General features: G+C 47.4%; 1 long non-coding RNA gene across 1 annotated transcript; it reads left to right on the top strand.

Annotated features, from left to right (window-relative positions):
• Nucleotides 1-5692: 5692 nt before the first annotated feature.
• On the top strand, nt 5693-10264 carry LOC132654594 (uncharacterized). The gene is made up of 2 exons (XR_009592226.1): nt 5693-7729; nt 8302-10264. It is a non-coding gene; the product is annotated as an uncharacterized LOC132654594 (long non-coding RNA).
• Nucleotides 10265-22167: the final 11903 nt, after the last annotated feature.

Below are 22167 nucleotides of genomic sequence, written 5' to 3'. Positions count from 1 at the left end.
GCCCTCACTCCAGGCCCTACTCCCACTTTTATTTCAGTTCAAACCTCACCAAGCCAGCCTTGCAAATTGTGAGGGCATGGAGCCTCTTGCTCACTTGTTCTGTCTAGGACACTTTCCACGCTGGCTCCTCATGGACTCCTGGCGAGTCCTGCTTAATTGGCTTATTTCTGAGACATAGCCCATCTTGAGGTCAGAGGACAATGGATTAGAATTAAAGAATTTCCCAAGACAGGGAGGAAAATGTCAGATTTTCTTAAAGAACTCTGTTTCGACGCAGGAAATCTTGAGCGAAGCTGCCACTTGGCCCCTGCCGGTTTCCCCGCAGGAGTATGTTGTGGCTGTCACAGGCCCACTGCGCCTCAAGCCCGGGAGAGCGCCACCTCGGTGCTTGTTTTTCACTTGTCAGTGTTGTCAAACACACTTCTGGCAAAGACCCCAGAAGCTTCACTCCCCAGACTTGCTTCTGTGGCATCGGATGTAGTTATATGAAGAAGGGAGAAGAGTGAGTGTGTGTGTGCGCGCGCGTGTGTGTGCGCGCGCGCGTGTGTGTACACACGTGTGCGCATATCTGCAGGTGTACAGTGGTTAATGAGCGTCATGCTGGGACTGGGCAGTCTGAGTCAACATAAATATCCTCCAGGGATCTTAAGCAGGTGACTGCACACGTCAGGGACAGAAGAATTCGGAAGTAATCACTTCAGAAGCCTGGTTACTACTCTGGGCCTTTCCAGAAGGTCTATTCGGGGGCCCACAGGGGCCGGGACACAGGGACGAGCACAGTGCACCCACCACTCGGCAGCAGCAATGAACTTTGGAGACCCTCCATGGGTGCATGCACCATGTCTGGGTTTAATTTCCATTCATGTGGGACACTGCGGGACAGGGACCCCACTGTCCCATCACAGACACCTCCCACATGGGTTCCCAAGCACAGCCTACCCATTCTTTCAGCTACTGTGCTGGGCGCCTCTGTATTTTATTTTATTTATATATTGTTGTTATTGCTAAGATGAAGGCTCACTACGTTGTCCAGACTGGTCTCAAATTCTGGGCCTCAAGTGACCCTCTTGCCTCAGGCTCTGAAATGGCTCTGAAATGGCTGAAAACTCCAGGCATATACAAGCAGCTCAGACTTTTGTAAGTCTCAAAAGAGCTACCATTCCAGTTTGTTGGGAGACAGGACCTCTAGCTCAACACCCCCCAACCCCCCCCCCACACACACAGCTTCTTCATGTGGTCAATCCTCAGCATGCAGGAGCCCCTGCTATGTGCTAGGCACGGCTGACACCTTAACAAGAACTCTGGGCCTCAGGGTCTTCTTGGTCTAAGAGCTATTCGCAGCCTCTGCCTCACAGGTCGCAGTGAGGGCCGGAAGCACTCTGCACAGGGCTCCCACGAGTTAGGGACAACACACTGGGTAAATGCCCATGTTCCAGGGATGGCAGCGGGACCAAGGGAAGCCAGGCAGCTGTCAGACGGGGAAGAGAAGGCGGGTTACTCCTCCATCCAAAACCAACCGGCCCAAAGGGAGTGGCGACTGGAGGGAGCAGCCTAGAAATGAGAAGTTCTGTCTTGGAGCTTTGCAAGGTTTTAGCTGGAGGGTGTCAGGACCTCACCTCTGGAGAGGCTCATTTTGCTTTTTCTTGTCAGTCATCTTCCCTTATTGACTCTGGCTCCACAGCTAGGCCTTCTAGAAAGATCTACACAGATGCAGGGCCTCCAGCTAATTACACAGATAATAAACAAAGGAGCTGAGACTCTGGGTGGGGCTTTGTCCTCCCAAGGAGGGGTCTATTTTGTTTGGAGTCTTTCCTTATTTGTTTGTTTGTTTGTAGAAACAGGGTTTCTTCCTGGAGCGTAGGCTGTCCCGAAACTCCCTCTGTAGACCAGGCTGGCCTTGAACTCAGAGATTGACTTGTCTCTTCCTCCTGAATGCTGGGATTAAAGACGTGTGCCACCATCACCCAGCTATATTTGCTACGAACATTTTGAACATTTATCTTGTGTGTGTTGGGAGGTCAGAGGGCAGCTTACTGGAGTCCGTCTCTTGGGGTGGGGCCTAAGGATCAAAGTCAGGCTCAGGAAGCACGCCTGTAATCCCAGCACTCAGTGTGCCAAAGGCTGGTGGATTGCAGTGAGTTCGAGGCCAGGCTGGTCTACAAAGTGAGTCCGGGACAGCCAAGGAGAAACCCTATCTAGAAAAACAAAACAAAATGGCAGGCTCAGGCTTAGCAGCCTTTAACTGCTCAGCTGTCTCAGCCTGTCAGCCTGGTCCTAAAACCCTAAAGGAGAAATGTAGAAGACAGTTCTTTGTTTTTGAAAGAAGACAAGGGGTCCATTGCCTCTGTTTTTCCCCGTGGTGACTTCAGTTCTGGTGATGGGGAAGCTGCTCCTTCCCCAGCTCATCTTGGGGAACTGCAATGAGACAGCAGCTTTCAGTTCCTGTAACTTGTTTTGCTGGGCCTGGCTTCTCTGTGTGAAGTGGGTGTGTCGGGTGGGAGTCGGTGATTGACTTTTACACTCTCTCCAGGGTACATTTGTTGGCTGTCCAAAGCCCGCTGAGAAATAATGCTTTCTCCTACATAACAGAGTTCTGCTTCATCATCGCCATAGGGTTTTTTTTTTTTTTTTTCTCTTGCAGTGGGAGCAGCCCAAATTGGTGCAGCAGACGTAAGAGGCTCATATTTTTCAAAGACCTTTAAAAACTCAGCTCTGGGAAGCTGGGCAGCTGGGCAGCTGGGTGTGTGGGTGGAAACTGTAGCTTCAGTCTTTAGAAAACAAGAAAGTTGTTGGACCACAGCCCCCTCCCCCACAGCCTGTGCCTTACAGATAAAAATCACAGGATGGGATTACAGTTTCACAGGCCTGGGAGGAATGCAGGTGGGCTTGCATTCCTCTGGTCTCTGCTCCCCCTCCCCCCATTAAACCCCAGCAGCTGCCACTCCTTTGACTAGGTCTGAGGAGCCTTTGTGACCTGCAGAAGGCCGGTGGACTCCAGGGTTCTAAGGGGATTTCTGGCCTCGTCCTAAGCCTCAATTATTGCTGCTTCAGTCATTGGCAGGGTCCGAACTCCTCCAAGGCACAGTCAGGAAGTCTGAAATCTTCCATGTTCTTCCCCTCACCCCTTTGTTTACTGTATTTTACAGAATCAGCGTCACCCATCTATTCTCTCATCCTGGCTTTTTACACATTAGGAAATTACCACTCAGAAGTTACTGGGTTCATGCCCAAGGTCACAGGGATGCTGATCAGTGATGTGCTCACCTCACCGGAAAGCGAGAACTCAGAGCTTCTATTTTCGGCCTGAGCTCCTTTGAGGGGAGCAGCAGATGACTGGCTAAAAGGAACTGCTTCTCCTCTTGTATTCGCGGTGTCCTTTGAGCCAACCAGGACTCTACAGTGAGACCCTGTGTAAGAAAATAAAAAGTAGGCTCTTGGAGAGCTGGCTCAGTGGTGAAGAGCACTGGCTGCTCTGCCAGAAAACCAGGGTTCAATTCCCAGCAGCTACATGGCAGCTCACAGCTGTCTGTAACTCATTCCAGGGGATCTGGCACCCTTACAAAGACATGTAGGCAAAAACATCAATGCAAATAAAAATAAAAAGTAAAAGAGGGTTAGGTCTGGAGCTCAGAAACAGCAAGCTTAAGGTCCTGGGTTCAATCCTCAATATTCGAAAAAGAAATACCCAGAAAAGACCCACTAAATAAGAAGAGGCAAGAACCAGAGTGGTTTGGAAACTACCGAAGCCTGTTTGTGAAGTAAAAACTAGAAAGGGGGACACAGCGGCTGTTTGGCCCTAGCAGTAGTCCAGACTGTTCTCACAGAGTGACACTGCGAATTTCCTCCGCCTTTCCCAAATGTCTTTTAGATCAGTTTCCTGAGTGCCTCTGGTGCCTGTGTTTCCCTCTCCAAACCCAGCGCTGCACAATCATTTCAACAGCAAGGAAAAAAAGATCTGTAATATGTGAAGGAATAGAAACGATGGGTTCGAGTTCATGGATTCATGGGCAAGCATGTTAGGGGATTGAGGGAGGGCTTTGGTGGGAGGCTCGCCTACTTTACCCAAGGCCCAGGGTCTTATCTGCCATGTTTCCAAAGAGAGCCAGAGACAGAGGGAGAGAGAGAGAGACGGACACAGAGGGAAGGAGAGAGAGACTTTAGTTTCTAGCTATTAGAGCCATTAACCCCAGCACTCAGGAGGCAGACACTGACAGATCTCTGAGTTTGAGGCCAACCAGGGGCCAATTTGGCATTTTTAATTTTATTTTTAATGTAGGGTCCTAGTTCTCCTGGAAAACTCTATGTAGAATGAAAGGCTGGCCTTTCATTTTCCAGGCTCCAGAGCATGTCTTAGGCCCTTCCCCCAAGCCCAAGAAATCCAGCCGCTGCTGACAGAAACAGAAGGTGGGGGGAGGAAGGGGGCGTGAGTTGAAAATCAACGATGAAGAACACCTTCTGCCGGTTAACTTCCCTAATTTTAGACGAATCACAAAGTCCCTAATCACTGCCTATAAATTTAGGTGACTCAAGTTCTTGTCCTTTTAGAACTAAAATTCTACTAAAAATTTCCAGACCCAGAGAACATCCATCAAGCTTGCGTCTACAGGGAACCAGTTGCACTCAGTAACATTCCATTCTTCAGGGCTTTTTAGAGACAGAAAAAAAAAAGAGAAAACTAGGGCAGCTTCCAGAGGGTCAGCTGAAAGGTACTCGAACAAGCGCTTGGGCGGCAGAGGGAGTTAGACTTAAGTTCGAGGCCAGCCTGCAGAGTTCCAGGACAGCCAGGGCTACACAGAGAAACCCTATCTCGGAAAACCAAGACACAAACAAAGAGAGCTTGGACTGGCCATGGCTTTGGGATGAAAAGGGAGGCAAGGGGGCCTGGAGGTCTAACGCTGCCCAGCGCCCAGCCTTGCTAAAGCCCCATCCCAACCTGGGGTCTCTTTTTCTTTTAGTTTTACGGAAGAGTCGTGTAATTCTGGCACTCGTGACCACCTCAGCCTGTAGGCCATTATAGTTCATCATCCAGCCTCTTGTAGCTACTGCCCAAACCTGCCTAATGACAGGTCCTGGAACACAGCTCTGTGGAGAGATGGTGTCACCAGCCAGGCCCTGGCTGCAAGCTCAGTACTTTTCTGAAAATCGAGGCAGCCTCCAGCTCCCAGGCTCAGCCCGAGAGTCGCTTCCCTCCGACAATGCTAGGGTAGGAAGTAAACGGGCAGGCATCCTGAGTATGCGTGATCACTTCTAATTAATGGATGACACAGAGGTCAACAAAAGCCGGGGCGGCCCCGCGGGCCCCGCAGGCCGCACGAAGAGGCGACCAGGAAGCTGCGGCCCCGCTCCCAGCAGCCGCCCTGCCCCCACGCAGGCCAGCCCGCACCTAGGCCCGGCGCTGGGGGGGGGGGGCGGGGCGCGCGCGCCTGCGCAGAGAGGCTCTGCGGCAACCAGCGCTGCCCAGACCGGCTGGAACCGGTTAGAACCGGCCGCGCCCGCCCGCCCTCGAGTCCTCGCCTCACAAAGGGAGGCGGCGGCTCACCGCCCGCAGATCCTTGCGCGGCGCGGGGCCGCGCCCCTCCCCCGGCCTTTGTCCGGGCGGCGCGCGTGGCCCCGTCCCCGCGCGCCTCGGTCGTTCCGCCCGGGCAGCCGGGGCCCGCACGCCGACCCCGGCGAGGGGAAACCAGTCAAAAGCCAACGGAGCCCTCCCTGAGCCCAGCAGCGGGCCCGGGCCGCTCGGGGGCCGCCGCCATCTTGCTGCGCGCGAAATGGCCGCCGCACGCCCCGCGGGTTGCAAGATGGAGCCGAGGGCTGGGGCCCACCCGTTCCGCCCCTGCAGGGACGACCGCCCGCCGTCCTCCCGGCCCAGTACACGTATTTGAATGCACGTATTCGAAATCCTAAGCGCCCCCTCGTGAGCCGCCATTGCACGGCCTAAAAGCGGTTGTCGTCTGGGGACCGAACGTTCCAAACTCATTCGCGCTTTGCTGGTGCATCTGAAGTACTCTTGGCAAATGCACCGTCCTTGGGAAAACTCGAGAAACGCGGCCCCCAAGCTCTATTTTTAACTCCCCGGGGGACTACTTTTCTCCCCCCCTCCACGGCGGCGGAGGGACACCGGGTTCCTGTGGCGTGATTCGTCCCTTCGCAATAAATGCGGGCGCCCGGGGCCCGGCGGCAGGCAGTCAGGCAGCGAGGGCGCAGGCGGCGAGCGGGGCTACGGGGAGGCGGTCGCAGATAAGTTCCTGCTTAAAAAGACGAAGGAATTTTAAAACTTAGTTCTCTAAACTTAAACCGGCCAGAGTAGCCTGTCTAGATTAAAATGCTCGGTGTTAAAACCTTAAAGTAGCTTCTTTAACTTAAAAAAAATTCGAAGAGGAAATACGAAGGCCTGTTTAAGGAGGTTAGGAAAGGAAAAGGAAATATTTATACAGTCTGATGGAGGTTGATAACGAAGCTTTTATGCGGAGTAGTTTAAAAAGATCGTAAAGGGAGGGATTGCGGAGTCTTTAAAAAATCTAGTTTGAAGGTCAAACTTAGACTAAACGAAGGTTAAACAGAATCTAAATGCCATTTAAAAAACAAACAGTAAAGTTAAAGAGAATAGCTTGAAAACGAAGTGTAGCCTAAAAAGATTGTAAAAATAGGATAAATTTAAAATAGTTATTAAAACCCTTCGTTTGATGGCGCAGAAAAGATTGCGTCATTTAAAGCATTTGAGTTGGAAACGGAAGATAGTGTGGTAGCTTAGTATTTGGAGAAAGAAGATTAGAAATTGGAAGTGGAAAACGAAGACAATTACAGGAAGGTGAAGAAAAGCTGTAGAGAAGATAGGAAAATAGAAGACGAAGCATCTTTAGAAGACAGAAAAGGTATTTAAACGCTCAAGGTAGGAAGCAGAAGAAAACTAGAAGATAGAAGCAAGATAGAAAAACAAGCTAAGACAACTTTGGATGCACAGAATTCAAAATAGGCAAAGAAGACGGAGACGAAAAGGTTGCATGAGATAAAAAGTCTAAAATAAGAAAGAAATTATCTTTAAAGCCATAAATTTAAATTTCTGACGGAGCAGTTTTTAGAAGAGTCTGATGTAGACAGCCACTTTACAACAGTCAAACTAGAAATCAAGGCTGCTAGGACTGAAATTAAATGAAAAGTTAAGGCAGAATGTGTTTGAAGAGTTAGAAGAATTTTAAAGGCCTTAACTTGTATCTTAATGTTTGAAAACCATACGGACTTTTGCTAAAATTTGAAGAGTATCAGCATTTTGCATTGGACTTTGAGCTGAGGTGCATTTAAAAACCCTAAGGACTAGCATTGGCAGCTGATTGAGGTCAACGCAGAAGTGGATTCAGTGAGCCTAGGAAGACAGGAGCAGCAGACAGGAGCCCGAAGCCAGTTTGGTGAAGCTAGGAAGGACGGAGGAGCCAGCAGCAGCAGTGCTTGGTGAAGATAGGAGTCCAGGAAACGGTGCGGTTCGGTGGAGGAAGCTAGGAAGAAGCCATTACCATGTGGTGGTGAAGCTAGGAAAGAGGATTCCAGGAAGGTGGTGATGAAGCTAGCTGGCGGCTTGGCTTGTCAACTGCGCGGAGGAGGCGATCAGGCATTGTGGAGAATAGATAGCGGCTCCTAGACCAGCATGCCAGTGTGCAAGAAAGGCTGCAGGGAGAGCATGTGGTGCGGTAACATTCCGTGAGGTCGGCAACCGGTGTTTTTCTGTAACTTGAGGATGGTAATTTGTTTACTTTGCCTTATTGGGGGAGTTGCAGGCTTCTGTGTAAAGGGATTCATCTGGGGCTGTAGGCCGTTCCGGGTGTCGTAGGTTTTTCTTTTTCAGGGTCATGTCCTCTTGCATCTTGTCTGAAGCTTTTGAGGGCAGACTGCCGAGGCCCAGAAGAATGGTAGATGGCAAGTTGTCTTAACCGATTTGAGGGAAAATGAATGGTAGAACCAGCAAAATTTCACCAGTTTTGTAAGAACTTGTAGTTTTGTGAACAGATGGACCAACTGCAGTCTTCTGCAAGTCAGCTCTGCTGTGTAGGGGAGGTAACTGGGCAAAGTGCTTTTGTGGGGGGGGCAAAATGTTTTGAGTTTTTTTTTTCCCCTTAGGTCTGTCTAGAATCCTAAAGGCAGATGACTCAAGAAAGAAAATCCAGTATCAGGATAATCAGAACTCAACAGGTTTACAGTTCTAGCAACTAGAGGATGAATAATAGCTTAATAATTCCTAATCTTTTAAGCATTTTTACTTGAAATACTTGGGAATGGTCTTAACAGGGTGGGGAAAATGTTTTTTTTCCTAAGACTTTCCACAGATGCTATAGTTGTATTGGCACACTGGGGTAGAGAAGGCGTGTACTGCTATGCCGTTGGCACGACACCTTCAGGGACTGGAGCTGCCTTCTATCCTTGGAGGAGTGTCCCCAGTGCAGCTGAAGTGCAGCACAGTGCGCCTTTGTTTCACAGTCCTTCAGGAGAGCCTCAGGAGCTTGACTAGGCCAGATGTTGAAGTTAAGTCCAAGCACCATGACTTACTATTGCATTAAAAGGGGAGGGGCAAAACTTAGTTGGCCATGGCCTCTTGTGTGGGTGGGTGGGTGGGGTAGGTAATTGTTTAGTTTATGATTTCAGATAATCATACCAGAGAACTTAAATATTTGGAAAAACTGAGGAAATCTCAGCTTTCAAGTTGGCAAGTAACTCCCAATTCTCCAGTTTTTGTTTCCAATTTTTGGTTTGGAGAGCCGAGGAAGATTGCCCTGGGTTTACACCACCAGCCCATTAACTTGGGCAAGGAAAGTAAACAGTTGTCTGTTCCCTGGAAAAATGTGTAGGGCTGGGGGTTGGTCTGGTCCACTGGAATGATAAGAAAGCTACAGTGTTGGGATTTTTTTTAAGCTACTGGATGTAGATTGTAGTGTGGTTCTCTCTTGAAATTTTTTTCAGGTGACTTAATGTATCTTAATAACTACTATAGGAACTTCAGAGCAAAGGAAGTGGCTTAATGACCCTGAAGGGATTTCTTCTGGTGATAGCTTTTATATTATCAAGTAAGAGATTTCATCTCAGTTGTGTATAAGCAAGTCTTTTTCCTAGCGTAGGAGAAATGCTTTTCCTTTGTGTGACTATCTAAACAAGCTGTAAAGGTATGATTTTTTTTTTGTGCATTGTATGCTTTATATTTGTTTGTAATTCATAATCTAAGAATTGTGATAGTTAGCCTGAATGTCTTTAGAGGGTGGGCTTCTGTTGATGAGGGAGGGGAAACCTTTTTTTTCTGTAGACTTTTTTCAGATAACACCATCTGAGTCATAACCAGCCTGGCAGTATGATGACCTAGATGCAGAGAGAACAGCTCCTTGGTGAATGATAAGTAAAGGCAGAAAAAAAGATAATGTCATGTCTCCATTGGGGAATGAGCATGAGCCCGAGATTCTTACTGCTGATGAAAAGTGTCTGCAATATGCAAAAAATTAAGCAAATGAAAGCAACCAGGATAAAGTTATGGAAATCTACCATTTAAAAAAAGTTAATGGTTTATCAAGCTTTATCCACAAAAGTAAAGAATTGATGAAAACAATGAAGATCAAATGTCCATCTCAAAACACTGCTTTTACAAAAGCAGAATAAAAAATGAAATGAAAATGCTACATTAATCCTGGAGTAAAAAGAAGCTGAAAATTTTGAGATGAGTGGGATCAAGTGGATTCAGAGGAGGCTGTGCAGTGTGCCAATCTTTCGCTTGCCTCAGACAGGTTCTCTTCATAATCAGAAGTTGCTTCATTCCATCTCGGAGCAGGGACAGCAGACTGCTGTTAACAGATAAGTTTTAACTTGATCTGCAGTGTTGCATGTTAGGGATAAGTGGTTATTTTGTAAGGGTTGTTGGAGGTATTGGCTATGTCACCTACCTGGCCCCTTCCTTAGGGGATTTCAGGGTTGTAAGCAGGTTTTCCGTCTAACCTTTAAAAATTCTAGGCCTTGTGCCAGTGCACTTGTACGACGGGATAGTAGGTGACAGGCTTTTGCATTGTAAATAATTTCATCACAAAAGCCTCACGATTAAGTGCCTGCTCTGATCACATTGCTAAGGAATCTATCATTTACATCTCTGAAGACCCTGTGAAAGGGACATAGCATTTCATCATATCATGTGCTGAAAGTTAGGTATGTTCATCTTGCAAAAATTTAAATGTGTTCACTGTACTTGTGCTTAAAACCATTAAATCATACAAATTAATAATAAAGTACTTCAGTAGAGAATGTATGTATTTAGAAGGCTGTCTCCTTATTTAAATAAAGTATTGTTTGTCTGTAGTTAGTGTTGGGCAATCTTGGGGGGGATGTTCTTCTCTAATCTTTCAGAAACTTTGTCTTCGAACACTTAAAATGGACAAGATCAGGACTTGAGCAGAAGACCGAATTTAACTTTAAGGCAGGAAAGACAAACTTTATTCTCCATACAGTGATGAGCATTTAATAATTCCAGGCGTGGCATAGAGGCCCTCTAAATAAGGAATAAGTACCTTAGACAGGTGGGAGATAATGGTCAGAGTAAAAGGTAACTACATATTTTGTTTCCAGAAAGTCAGGGGTCTTATTTGACAATGGCTAAACATCTAGGGTAAGATACTTTCCCACATTTCCAAATTTGCATGTTAAGTTTAAATGCTTATGACCATCTCATCCACTGTTAGCCTTTTCTCACCTCACTTGAGTTAGGCGTGGGGTGGGCATGTGGGTTTTTAAAGAATTTTCCTTTTCAGAGGCTTCATTTCATCCTTCATGAAGCTGCTCAGGATTTTGACTTGCATATGAGTGCTTGGCTCTCTTCTGTTCTGCTATTGAGTGTGTGAGACACTGCAGTGAGTTTGTTTTTCCTGGTTTTGGAGGGAAGGGGGGAGGGGATGGGGCTTACTTGTTTTAGCTTTTTTTTACAGACTACACAGAATGCAGGTGTCTTGACTTCAGGTCTTGTCTGTTCTTTGGCAAGTAATATGCAGTACTGTTCCGATCTGCTGCTATTAGAATGCATTGTGACGCGACTGGAGTATGATTAAAAGTTGTGTTTCCCCAAATGTTTGGAGTAGTGATTGTTGAAGGAAAACTCATGAGTGATACAGGCTGAGTGTTGAGGAAATGGCTCTGCAGCTTTAAGTAACACGTGTTTGTGATTGAAGCCAAGTCCCTTTTGCTGTGCTGCTTTAGGTAAATGTTTTTGTTCATTTCTGGTGAGGGGGGTTGGGGGCACTGAAGCCTTTAGTCTTTTCCAGATTCAACCTAAAAGTCTGACAAGAAATAAATTCAGACAAGCAACATTCTTGAAGAAATTTTAACTGGCAAGTGGAAAAAATATTTTAACAGTTGAGTGGTCTTTAGTGTATTGTCTTGTGTAGGTGTCTCTCTCCCCTCCCTTGGTCTTAATTCTTACATGCAGGAACATTGAGAACAGCAGACACCTATTCGAGGGGCCAGAGAAGCCAGACCCAGTAAGGAAAAATAGCCCATTTACTTTAAATCAATTAAGTGAATCAAAAGTCCATTTTCAATGTGGGGATTGGGAAGCACTAGTTCTTTCAGATGTACTCTTCAGACTGTAGAAGGAGCTTCCAGTTGAATTCACCAGTGGACAAAATGAGGACAACAGGTGAACGAGTCTTTTCTTGTTTAAGATTAGTTATTGGTAATAAATAGTGTTAAATTTCTTCAGCTTCATGCTGGAGTAGCTAGCATGATACCAAGCGGTTTTGTTGGCCTTGGGGTGGAGGGGTGAGGTGGGCGCTAAGCCTTTTTTTAAGATTTTTCAGGTACCCCTCGCTAAAGGCACCGAAGGCTTTTACTGTAGGACAGCGGAGCCTTCCTGTGGCAAGAGACGAGCAAGCACTATTGTACCAAGGTCAAAAGTGGTGTCCTGGTCCGGTTTTGATTAGCAGTGAGGACTGCCTCAACACCTTGCTGGAGTGATGCATCCAAAGAATGCTTGAGTGTCCCTGGGCTTGCTTTAACATCCAGAGAACGCTGTTTTTATAGCAGCTGTTACCAGCCCAAACCTCAAGTTGCGCTTGAAGGGGAGGGAAAGGGGGAAAGCGGGCAACCAGTTTTCCCTAGCTTTTCCAGAGCCTGTTACAAGGTCTCCCCACAAGTGACTTCTCTGCCACATCGTCACCCTGTGCCTTTGGCCTAATCACAGACCCTTCACCCCTCACCTTGATGCAGCCAGTAGCTGAAGCCTTGAGGGCATGATGCATAATCGGTTTCAAGGTAACCACGGTGCCAAGGTCCGGTGGGTTGCACTAGAAAAGGCCATTTTTTTCCCTGCCTGTAAACAGAACATTAAAAGCACAGCTAAGTAGCTAAGGTGTGTTATATATATAGCACCTATTCAGTGACTAAACAAATTTAAAACTAGTAAAGGGTGTAGTGATGTTTTATACTTGAATGCTGGGTGGGACTGCAGAAAGTGAGCTGAACAAGGCAAGCCAGTTAGGGAGCTGCTGGGTGGGATTGCAAAATTTCTCTGCTAAGACTTTTTCAGGTGGACATTACAGATTTGACCAAGCTAGCATCTTAGCTGAAGCAGATTCTTCAGTAGGGCTATAAAGGTTTTTCTTTTCCTGGGAAAACAAACTTTTGTTTTCTCAGGTTTTGCTTTTTAGCCTTTCCCTAGCTTAAAAAAAAAAAAAGCAAAAGATGCTGGTGGTTGGCACTCCTGGTTTCCAGGATGGGGTTCAAATCCCTACGGTGTCTTTGCTTGCTTGACTCTTAGTATCATAAGGCCTTCACATTTTTCTTGGAGGGTTCAAGGATCAGGAGGTAAGAGCTGACATCACAAACTCTGCTTAGCTTCAGTGTTGAACTTATGGAGAATCACTGTTAACTGCTTTGTCTTTTTCAGGTTGTGCCCAATTCTTCTAGTATTAACAAGGCTCCATTATTGAATACTTTGATCTTGCAAAATAAAAGCTGAAAATCTCTCATTGGTGTGGTTCTTTGTGTGTGAGACACAGGCCTACTCTAAGCCTGGCTAGACTCATTTCTCATCTGCTTCAGCTTCCCATACTGAGTTACAAGGTCACCCTGCTTCCTTAGCCTGCATGGTTCTTTGATAGATACTATCTGGCTGCTGAAAGGATGACAGGTCCTAGGTGGCCCATTATGAATGTAGTCATTCTTGGCCTTGTATCCCTGAGGTTTTCTTCCTGCTGTTCAGGCCCTATTTCCATAGAGTAAACATCCTGGGTTGCCCATGAAAAGATGAATTTTAGAGTACTCTTTGTATACTCTGGAATAACAAAGGAGTGAATGATGGTAATGTTTTAAGTGCTTGAAGAATGCCTAGTAGCATTCCTAGAATTGAAGCTAAGCACAGTTACGTGTGTTTGGAGGTGGTTCCAGACACCAAATTAACCCTCAAGCCCTGGCTCAAGAATGGGAACATGTGCCCTGCCCTATTTTGCCACTTTAAAGCTGTGGGGAAGACTTCCATCCTGGGTTCCTGGCCAGCCTAGTCTACAGAGTTCTAGGACAGCTAGAAACCCTGACTCCAAAGCAAAACCAGCTTGGGTTTCTCAGGCTTGAAGGGCTGTGACTAATGGCTGCTGTAAGGACAGGCCTGGGTCCCAGGTGTTCCATCCTGCATGTGCCCTGCCTGCTGCTCCGGCCTTACTCCCTGGGCAAAAACATCCTGAGTTGAAGGTTATGGGCCCAGTTCGGGAACCTGTGGTGACATGTATCTAGCCTAAAGGGCCTCAGATAACTAAGCCAAGTCCTCGTCCTCCGGTTAGCAAAACTTGAATACTTGGTTGACTAATTTTCAAGTAGTTAAGGAAAATGCAGGGAATATAAGTGGTCGTGTTTAAAGGCCCAGTAGCCTTCTCCGTCTCTGCCAAGGCAACCCTGCCTAGTCTATCCCAATGCTCCAGTTCCTTCAGTGCCGGACAGCTTCACAGCTGAAGTGACCCAGACAAGTCTGCAGACCACGCTAACTCAGGCTACGCCCTGGGTACGAGCTTTCCCTGCTAGGGGAAAAGCTAAACTAGACTGCCACAATTCAGTAAGGGCCCTTTCTGAATTACCCACGGGTCTGTGTCTCAGGGACAAATTTGTTTGCAGAGGTGAGGCATGAAGATTTCCGTTGGAGAGCACGTGATGTGAGCAGAGATCAGTCCTCATGCTTCCTGATTTGGGGCCAGGATTGGGAGCAAAAAGAACAGAAAGCAGGCTTAGAAATTCCCCATAAGGTTAGGTTCAAATCTAGAAATTTCAGCGTAGGTTTCACCGTGTAGCCCGGTGTGGCTCTGAATTTGGGTCCTTGGGCCTCAACTTTTGGAGCGCTAGGGTTCCAGGAATGAGTCACTGTGTTCTGTTCCCAGGAGTGCTGTCCACATGCTCCTATTTCATTGTCCCGATAATCCTGATTATCATTCCCTAACCAATGCCTTTTGACGTCTAGCCTCAGCCGCAGGCCCAAAAGCTGGTTGATGCAGATCCAGTGTTGAAGTTAGGAAGGGAAGGGCTTGGGGAGGGAACTGGGAAGATGGGATTTTTATTTTTAGGTTAGGGTCATAACCAGGCACGTTCTCCAGGTGCCCCGCCTCCTGGGTTAAAGGATTACACAGTGCACCGTATGCCTGGGCACCTGGATTGTTGACTCTGAAGCCCAGGTCTAGTTGACAAACGTGAGAATGGCTCTCAGCCTCTGCAATGCTGCCCCTTTAAGCGGACGCCATGCTTCGTTGGCCACGACAAGGGCAGATAGGCAATTGAGTAGAAGGGACAGGATTTTGCTGCTACCTAGTGTACAAATGTGGCATTTGCAGGTAATGTCCTTGAACTGCTTCGGAGTACTATATATATATAATTTTTATTAATTTTTAAATAGAGTCTCTCTGTAATTCTGGCTGTCTTGGAATTTGCTTTGTTGACTGTGCTGGCCTTGAACCCACAGAGATTCTCCGGTCTTTGCCTCTTTAGCAAATCTGGTCAGCCTACGTCTCCATGGGAGGCTAAACATTTTTTAAAGGTTTATTTTTAGCTGGGTGTGGCAGCACATGCCTTTAATCCCAGAATTTAGGAGACAGGCAGGTGGATCTCTGCCAGAGCTACATATTGAGACCCTGTCTCAGACCAACAATGTGTTTTTTTTTCCTGAGACAAGCCAACAATGTTTTATTTTTTAGTTCTTTTTCGAGACAAGGTTTCTTTGTGTAGCTGTTGTCTATCCTAGATTCACTTTGTAGACCAGGCTGGACTCAAACTCACAGAGCTCCACCTGCCTAAGCCTCTCCAAGCGTTGGGATTACAGGCACGTGTCACCGAGCCAGTTAAGCCAACAAATTTTTAAACCAGGCTTATTTTATGTGTATGAATGTTTGCCTTACATGTATGTATGTATGTACAACACATGTATGTATGTATGTATGTACAGTGCCTGTGGAGGTCAGAAGGGGGCCTTGGACCCCCTAGAGCTGAAATTACAGACAGTTGTGAGCTGCCATATGAGTGCTGGGACTCAAACCCAGGACCTCTGGAAGAGCAGCCAGTGCTCTTAACTGCTGAGCCATCTCTCCAGCCCCAACTTCTACTTTTTAAACACAGGATCTCACTGTGTGGACCAGGCTGGCCCTGAACTCACAGAGATCTGCTTGCCTCGGTATAGTGAGAATTTTGGTTTCTTAAAAAACACAGAAAAAAAAAAAAACTGTTTGTAGTCATGGCCGAAGACAATGGACTAGAAAAACAGAGAAGGGGCTGGAGAGAGATGGCTCAGTGGTTAACAGCACTGTCTGTTCAATTCCCAGCACCCACATGGCAGCACACAACTGTCTATACCCCAAGTCTAAGGGATTTGACACCTTCACACCAATGCACATAAAAGAAAATTAAATAAATTAAAAAAAAACACAGAAGTGTTATGGGACTGTTTCTGGTTTAATACTAGGTGTGGGATATGGAGCTGCTTCGAAGCAGCTGACTCTGATTTGCCTCGTGCTCTAGCAGGGTCATGGTTTTGCCAGCTGCAGATTGTTTCTGCGAGTGTGTGATGTTTGGAATTCTTTGTGGACTTTTCATAGGATGTATAAATGCTAGAGCCCCATAGGTGCGTGGCTGCTTGGTGGCTGGATGCTATTGGTTGAGGATTGTTAAGGAGTCATGTGTGCTGTAACGGAATTTTAATTCAGAACATGGCTGTTTGGCAAAAGATCATATCCAAAGACCTTCCAGGTCTGTGTGATCCGGATGGAATACAAACACACCTTTAATCCAGAAGACAGAGGTAAGCAGATCTGAGTTCAAGGCCAGCCTGGTATAGAGAAAGTTTCAGGTAAAGAAAAAGGTTAGGTCCACTCATGGTGGTGCGTGCCTTTAATTCCAGCACTCAGGTAAAGAAAAGCTCAGGTAAAGAAAAGTCCTCGTGTGGTGGTTTATGCCTTTAATCTCAAACCCAAACAATGAAAGTAAAGTTGGTTTGTAAAGGAAGCACTCATGTTTAAAGTGATGTCTAATTGAGGGGCAGAAACTGACAAATCAGAAAAAGACTTGACAGATTAGGCTATGCCCCACTCTCATGAGAAGAGAGGGGAGAGGGAAGCTACTTCAGGGGCAATGACAGAGAAGAGGCGGTTTTACTGGGACAGTAATAAAAAGGGCCCAAGAGAAAGGCCGGATTGGTCACGTCAACTGGGAGAGGAGTTTTAATCAGAACAGCTGAACTGTATGAGCCAGCCCAGAACTCAGTAAGAACAAGAAAGGCAGTAAGTCTCAGAGGCTGAAAATGTTCTCGGCCTAGGTTAGATTGTAAGGAGGCTACAAGCTCCAAGGACTAGGCCTAGGTTAGCCAATAATTGAAGCAGGTGAATAAAAGTTTCTAAAAGAGTGTGCAAAGAAGAAACAAGGAGAGCTGGAGAGATGGCTCAGAGTTTAAGAGCGTTGACTTTTCTTCCAAAGGTCCTGAGTTCAACTCCCAGCAACTACACGGTGGCTCACAACCATCTATAATGAGATCTGGTGCCCTCTTCTGGTGTGCAGGCTACTGAGTAAATAATAAATAAATAACTCTTAAAAAAAAAACAAAAACAAACAAACAAACAAAAAAAATAGAAACAAGGAGAAGAAATTAGATATCCTGGCAGACTGGCAGAGAGGGTCAAGGAACTCCAAGGAATTCTGCGCTCCTCATCAGCAGGAAGTACTCCAACCATAACTTCGCCCTTTCCCCTCTATCCTTTTTTCTCTCCTGTACACTGTCAGGGGGTTAGTAAGGGTGGAGAAGGATGGAAGAGAGAAAAAGGAAGCCACAAAGTAGCAGATGAGGACTACACTTCCGCCTTCTGAGTGCTGGGATTAAAGGTGTGTGCCGTGCCCAGCGGTGGCACGTGTTTTTATTTCCGAGGAAGGTGGTTTGCCTTTGAACGCTTGGCCCTAAGTGGGTGGAACTGTTTGAGGAGGATGCAGACTGTTTGAGGAGGTGTGTCGATGAGGGTGGGCTTGGAGTTTCCAAGATGCCGGACCATCTCTTTCTCTTTGCCTCCAGCTATAGATAAGATGTAAGCTCTTAGCTTCTGCTGCCTGCCAGCCTACCTGCCACCATACTTCTCCTCATGAGGATCACAGAGTAACCCTCTGAAACTGCAAGCAAACCCAATTAAATGCTTTCTTATAAGCTGCCTTGGCCATGGTGTTTCTTCACAGCAACGGAACAGTGACTAAGACAGACACTGTTACAGTGAGTAGATATTCCGTATTTCAAAACTTCCTTTTCTGTGTGTAACTGTTGTGCCTGAATGCGTATTTGTGCACCGCATTCATGCCTGGCTCCAGTGGAGGCTAGAAGAGAGTGTTAGGTCCCCTGGTTCTAGAGTTATAGACAGTTGTAACCTGTCACGTGTGTGCTGGAAACCACCCAGCTTCTCTGGAAGAGCTCTTAACTGCTGAACCATTTCTCTGGTCCCTATTTCGTTTTTCTTTTAACCCATTCATCCATTACTGTCAATTTGACTACAATTAAAAACATTTGTTGGATCTGGGCACGACGGGGGCATGTCTGTAGTCCCAGCACTCTGGGAGGCAGAGGCAGGCAGATCTCTGTGAGTTCAAGGCCAGTCTGGTCTACAAAGGGAGTCCAGGACAGCCAAGGTCACACAGAGAAACCCTGTCTCAAAAACAAAAACAACAACAACAACAACAAAAAAACAAGCAAAAAACCAAACAAGCAAAAAATGCCCAAAACAAGCTGGGCATACTGGCGCATGCCTTTAAAATCCCAGCACTTGGGAGGGAGGCAGAGGCAGGTGGATTACTGTAAATTGGAGGCCAACCTGGTCTGAATGAGTTCCAAGACACCCAAGGTTACACAGAGAAACCTTGTCACAAACAAACAAACAAAAGCCCCCCAAAACAAACAAAAATATTTTGAGGTAGTGATGTATGCCTTTAATCCCAGCATTTGTGAAGCAGAGGCAGAGGGGCCTCTAAGTTCAAGGCCAGCCTGGTCTACAGGGCAAAGTTCAGGACAGCCGAGGCTACACAGAGAAACCCTGTGTGTGCCACTACGCCTGGCTCCGCCAGTCTTTCAAGGACAGGTGCAACCACCAAGCTTGCATCAATTGTCTTGTCTTTTTCTTTTTAGAGCACTTATTAATTTTTAACGTCTGAGTGTATTTGTGCATAGGTAGCTGGTGCCTGAGGCAATCAGAAGAGGGTGTCCAATCCCGGGAGCTGGAGTTAAGGACGGTTATATGAGACACATGTGGGTGCTGGGAATTGAACCCAGGTCCCCTGCAAGAGCAACAAGTGCTCTTAACCACTGAGCCCTCTCTCCAGAGCATGTATGTTTGCATGGGTATATATGAGTCTATTTGCGTGAGTATGTGCTCATGTGTGTGAGAAGAATGGACACTGGGTGTCTTCCTCGATCACATCTCTCTTCATTTCCTGAGGCAAGCTCTTTCCCTGAACCCAGAGACTGAGAGTTTTGGTGGGTCTAGCTGACTAGGGTGCTGGGGGAGGGCCGGTCTCTGCCTCCTGAATGCCTCCAAGCCTACCCAGCTGGTAAGGCTAACTCGGGTCAGCCTAACTGCATCTGGGTACACCTGTGGGGGATTCTCTCTCTCTCTCTCTCTCTCTCTCTTGTTTTTGTTTTTCGAGACAAGGGTTTCTCTGTGTAGCCTTGGCTGTCCTGGGCTCGTTTTTGTAGACCAGGCTGGCCTTGAACTCACAGAGACCCACCTGCCTCTGCCTCCCCAAGTGCTGGGATCACAGGCACATGTCACTGTGTCCAGCTCTTTCTTTCCTTTATTTTTATTTTTTAACAGATTTTCTTTTTTTTTTTCTTTACATTATTTTTATTTTATGTGCACTGGTGTTCTGCCTGCATGTGTGTCTGTGTGAGGATCTTGGAGTTACAGACAGTTGTGAGCTGCCATGTGGGTGCTGGGAATTGAACCCTGGTCCTCTGGAAAAGCAATCAGTGCTCTTCAGCCATCTCTCACCAGCTTTCATGTGGGAATCCAGACTCGAGTTTTCACATTTGTATGACAAATGCTTCATCTACTGAGCCATCTCTCCCACCTTAGAATGACTGCTATCATTGATGATGGTGGTGGTGATGACGATGACTTTTGGGGCTGCCCCAGCTTGCCCCAAACTCTCCATCCTCTTGCTTCCTCCATGTCAGACTTGGGATTACAGGCATGTGCTGCCATGCTTTGCTTATGCAAATGTTTGAGGCTTACTCTGCACGTGCTGGACAAACACCCTACCAAATGAGCCAGGCCTCGGGGTGTGCGCGTGTGCGCGCGTGTGTGCAGAAGTGTATGCATTCATGGAGGACGACCTTATTGTCCCTCAGCTGTTTTCTGAGATGGGCCTGGACTGGTCTGGAGCTTACCAAGTATGCTTGGCTGGCTGGCTAGGGAGCCCCAAGGCTCTGCCTGTCTGGCCTAACCCCAACCCCAGCATGGAGGCCGCACATTCGTGGACTCCAGGTCCTTCAGCTTGCAAGGCAAGCCATTTATCCACTGAGCCCCTCCTCTAAGGTCTGTCCTATTTATTTTTTAAGACTTGGGATCAATATGTAGGATTGGTCCTTGGGCTCAAGGGAGCCTTGGGCCTCAGCTTCCTGAGTGCCACTACGCCTGGCTTAGAATGAATTGATTTGTTTCTTGTTTGTTTTGGGGCATGAGGCTGGTAGAACTCGCTCACTCACTGAATAGCTTAGTGTACTGGTTAGTTTGGTTGGCTTGTTTGCCAATGGGGCTCATGTTAGGGTCATCTGGGAAGAGGGAATGCCAATGGAGAAGATGCCCCCATCAGACTGGCTTGTAGGCCACCCTGTGAGGGCAGTTAGTTGATTTAATGATAGATGTGGAAAGTGTCTGCATGGTATATTAAAACAAACAAACAAACTGAGGGCTAGAGAGGTGGCTCAGAGGTTAAGAGCACTGGCTGCTCTTCCAGAGGTCCTGAGTTCAATTCCCAGCAACCACATGGTGGCTCACAACCATCTATAATGAGATCTGGTGCCCTCTTCTGGTGTGCAGGTGTACATGCAGACAGAACTTTGTATCTATTAAATAAATCTAAAAAAACAAAAACAGAACAAAACAAAAACCAAGCTGAGCAAGACTTTGAACAAACCAGTGAACATTCTCCATCTTCTCTGCTTCAGCTCCTGCCTCCAGGTTCCTGTCAGGTGTTCCTGCCTAGACTTCTGTCCCCGATGGACAGAGACGTGGAAATGTAGATAACTCCCTCCTTCCCCAAACTGCTTTTGGTCCTTGTGTTCATCACAGAGAAAGCAAACCAGAACACCAAGGCTAGCTGGGAATCATGGTCCTGCTGCTTTGAGCTCTCAGATTATAAACATGCCTGGCCAGGCCTGATTTGGTGGTGGTGGTGGTGGTGGTGGTGGTTGGGATGCAGCTGGAGAAATAGGAAATAGCTCAGGGGTTAACAGCACTTGTACTTGCAAGGGACCCACGTCTCCAGAGCCCAGCACAAGTTCGCTCATAAGAGTCCATAGCGGGGCATCTGACACCCTCTTTTGGCCTTCCCAGGCACGGCTTGCTTGTGGCACACAGACAGGAAGGTAGGCCACACTCCTGTACACATTAAAAAACAAAATAGCCAGGTGCACGCCTGTAAATCGGGCACTCAGAGAGGCAGAGGCAGGCGGCTCTCCGTGAGTTCGAGGCCAACCTGGTCTACAAAGTGAGTCCAGGTCAGCCAAGGCTGCATAGAGAAACCCTGTCTCAAGAACAAATAAACCAAGAACAAACATAAATAGTACAGGGGTGGCAGCTGCTGTGGCACTGAAGCGCCGGGGGTTGATCAAAAACTGCCAGCGTCCTCTGCGGGATCCTCTCAGGAGCCAGGACTGACAAGGCTTCCAGAACAAAACCAGAGCCCGGAGGAGCCACAGCTCGCCTGAGGGCACACAGGAGCCTGAGCCCCTCGCCCCTGAGTTGGGATACATCCTCAGAAAGAGGGTCATGAACCCCGTGAAAGCTGTGGGATTGGCCCTGGGCCATTAGCCTCCTCTGTGATAACCATCCTGGTCCTCACCAAGCAGGAAGTGGACAAGGACCATTTGAAACAGATGAAGGCTCAGCAGAACATGGGAGCGTCCAACACGGGCAAGTGTGAGAGTCAGGGGTTCGGGGCCTCCTCTCAACAAGCCGGGTTCCTTGAACCTGGGTCTGGAGGACAGACCTGAGGAGCATTGCAGCCTTGGGGAGGCTGGGACCCAAGTCCGGTGCGGCGGCTGTGTCATTGCCCCTGAGGTCCACCAGAGGGCGCATGATGCCCAAGCTGCTGCCGTAGCAGCCTCTTCACCCAGAGGAACAAGCCAAACCAAAAAAGTTACTAAGTAGCGGGGGTGTGGCGGAAACCAAGCATAAATAAATAAATTTTATTTTTCTTTTCTTTTATTTTGAGACAGAGTTTCTCTGTGTAGCCTTATCTGTGTCCTGAACGCTTTCGTAGACCAGGCTGGCCTCGAACTCACGGAGATCCTCCTGCCTCTGCTTCCCAGAGCTCTGGCATCACAAAATCTTTGCAAAAATTTTATTTATGAGCCAGGTGTGGTGGTGCATGTCTGTAATCTCTGCACTCCGAGAGGCAGAGGCAGGAGGATCTCTGTGAGTTTGAGGCCAGCCTGGTCTATAAAGT

This window comes from Meriones unguiculatus, chromosome 1, assembly GCF_030254825.1.
Source record: "Meriones unguiculatus strain TT.TT164.6M chromosome 1, Bangor_MerUng_6.1, whole genome shotgun sequence".
Taxonomy (NCBI): domain Eukaryota; kingdom Metazoa; phylum Chordata; class Mammalia; order Rodentia; family Muridae; genus Meriones; species Meriones unguiculatus.
This window is presented reverse-complemented; position numbering and strand designations above follow the sequence as displayed.